This window comes from Cyprinodon variegatus, unplaced genomic scaffold, assembly GCF_000732505.1.
Source record: "Cyprinodon variegatus isolate N-32 unplaced genomic scaffold, C_variegatus-1.0 Scaffold2172, whole genome shotgun sequence".
Taxonomy (NCBI): Eukaryota; Metazoa; Chordata; class Actinopteri; order Cyprinodontiformes; family Cyprinodontidae; genus Cyprinodon; species Cyprinodon variegatus.
The window spans coordinates 3,808-7,159 of record NW_015152625.1 but is presented as its reverse complement, the minus strand read 5'-3'; positions in this window follow the sequence as shown (position 1 = coordinate 7,159).

Genomic DNA, 3,352 nt, shown 5'->3' with positions numbered 1-3,352 from the left:
GTTTTCTGGTCAGTTTCAGATCTGCCTCATAATATGTCCAGATGCTACAAACTAAGACATGAAGTGGATGATGTGGAGTTTAGTTTGGTTCTGACAGTAGATCCAGGTGTGCTGATCATGAACAGGGAACAGGTGAGGTTAGTGGAGACATCAGGACCCTGGAGAGCTCTGCTGATGGAAACAAACTGAGATCCAAACATCCAGACTGATGAACCATATAAAGGGGAAATATCTTTGAAAATGTTTGCCAAGGAAAGATATTTATAATCAGATCTGTGGAATTTGGTATTTAAATCTCCATTTAGAAATAGGATTTGAAAATAAATTTTCAAATTGCAGTTTTTAATAATGAAATAATTTTTAATTGAAAAAGCTTCCTGGGTGGGAAGCGAAACATTTTCAAACTTGGAAAAACAGTCAAGTGGATTGTCTTTATTTTTATTTATTTTTTAATGACTATGACCCGGATGACTGAGAATCTTCACCTCACAATGAGCCATATTGTTTAGAATCTAGAGAAGAGATGAATTTAAAGTGTTTGGAAAAAGGCTGAAACAGAATGAAAAGTGGAAATAATGCAGAGCTTTGAACACTTTCTAGAAGGACTCTGATTCAGGGTTTTCTAAGGCTGCTGTCCTGCAGCTTTTAGATGCATTGCTTCTCCAGAACACCTGAATCAGATGAATGGATCGGTACTGGGCCTGTGCAGAGCTGGATGACTGGATGCTGCAGTCTAGAAGCTGCAGGGCAGCTCTGGAGGACTGGACCTGGTTATCCCTGATTTACATGAAGATGAAGGAGAAACTGGATCTGATAAAGAAAATGGCCTTTGCAAATTTTGCACTAGACAAAATTAGGTTGACATATTGAGATCCTGTAATCCATCTGAGAAAAAATACACATGGAGCAACTAAAATCTCGCTCACTGCTCTTGCATTGATTTTTGGCTGATCACAAATTATTTTTTTCATCAAGTAATAGAAATAAAAATTTGTCTCACAATAATGACGGATCATAAAACAATTCTTCTAAAATTAGATTTTTCGCAGAATTTAAATCAAAAAGTCTTCCAACTATTGGAAATTTGACAATTGCAAAATCCACAAATATAGTATTTTTGTGGATCTCTGAAAAAAAACATATGCTAAGAATGATTATGGGAATTGATGGGAACTGTTTAAGTCTGAAGTCTGGAAATTTGCCATCAATTTTAGCAAAGAAGTGACTAAGAAAAAAATAGCAAGAATTGAATTGTTAATCAGGAGCATTTCTGATTTAACACATTCGGAAGTTTATGATATTTGGATGATATCTATAAGGAAAAAGCTAAAGGTACCTTTAGAATAGAAAAGAACAGAAGAGAAGAAAATAGAGTAAAATTCAAATTTATTGTAATTTTACTGTCACAAGTACAAAGCAATGAAATGTAGTTTGCATCTATCCAGAAGTGCTATACAGGATATAAATTTTTTGTTACATATATACTGAGACTATGTATGTATTGACTATAAATGGTATACATAAACATAGATCATTTATAAGAGCCTTTAACATAAATAAATATTGAAGCTATATACAAATTATACAGGAAAGTTAGGATATGAATTATATGTATATATTAGTGGGGTTTTAATGCAGGATAAATAATGACAGATAATAGCAGATAAAAGATTTACAGATTATATACAGCCACAGATGAGAAGAACGTGTAAGTGGTGTTGGATCCTTAGGTTGTTGGTTTCTGTCTGTGTTTATACAATCAAGACTGAAATGGTTTGAGGAGGGGGAGAAAGATAGCAAATATTTCTTTGGCATTGAAAAAAAGAAANTCTGCTGATGGAAACAAACTGAGATCCAAACATCCAGAAAAACTGAGAGGTTTTCATCTTAGTATAAAACGACTCACCGTGTTTAATTTCAGCAGATGAGACCTTTTTGCATATTGACTTTAATGTAAAATGTTTTTCATTCATGACCTTTGATGCTTCATATTTACTTTTGTCAAACATTTTATGATCCTTTAACTTGTTCTGTTTATATCAAACATGACTTTTTGTTGAGATGGATGTGTTCATAATCACCTTTAGTCTGAGAAGAGCTATTTGTAATTATCTTTAGAAATGTTTCGATTTGAAGTAATTTAATTATTAAACTAATAAAGATCACTGATTGTGTCTTTTAATTGTCAAACTTGATGCTTAATATGACCAGTAGAGGGCAGGACTGCAATGAACCATCTGGGTCTGGTATAAATCATGCCTGTGGAGAAAAAACATGCAGTTCAATTTTTAGCTAAAACTCAGGTTGTATAAAAACTCTAAAAGCAGCAGTTTCAGTGTAAAGATTTAAAACTAGTTTGAAAAACCTCAAACACAATTTTCTTCTAAAAGTATGTCTAGTTGTTTTTTTTTTTTTTTAATTCAAGATTGTTGAGAGTGTGGATAATGGCCTTTAATTTTCAGAAGTTTTGGGATCAAGAGCAGATTTCTTAAAAAGGCTAAATTATTGCTTCATTTTCTTATAAATTCTAATAATAGTCTTTATTTCCGATGTTTTCATCAGAGGTGTCAAAAGTATTCATGTTTATAAATGAAGTAGAAATATGAATCATTCTGATATTTATGTAAAAGTTTTAGAGCAGCATTTCTACATCTACTTAAAGTATAAAAGTAATACAGGAAAAAATGTTAAGGACAGAAGCTTTAAACATTATACTGATTACTGTGCTACCAATTAAAGGAACATTTTTCTACAATTCTGGAAGATAACTTCCTTATAGTTTAGTTTCTTAGTTTTATAACTAATGGTAACAGTGTCAAATTTAACTTTACATCATCTTGGAGAATTATTTATTTTGGTTTGTGGCGAACAACAAAACGGTGCAGCAACGAGTCCACAAAGAAATGAAATGTCTGGATGAAGCAAATTATTTTAAATACCAACAGGCCATAATGAAGATGAGTCTAAACCACACAAAACTAACAATTCTACTTTTAACATGTAAGGAGCCGAAAGTAGAGATAATTACTAAGAAATGTAAGGAGTAGAAGTAAAAAGTTGCCTAAAAATAATGACTCCAGTAAAGTATAGATAGCCAATATTTCTACTTTAGTAAGGTAAAGTATATGTACTTTGTTTCTTGACACCTCTGGCTTTCAACATATAAAGGATCTTTACTTCTAGTTTTTGGCTAAGTGGGGTTTTATTTTAACCACTAACTTTAATTTTCTACTCTTTAATGCTTTCTCTCCATCATCATCCATTCATTCAATACCTCCTTGCTGGGACGGTACTTGTGCAGGTGGGAAGGGGAGAGGATGCTGACATATGGCTGCTGCACTTATCTGTTAGA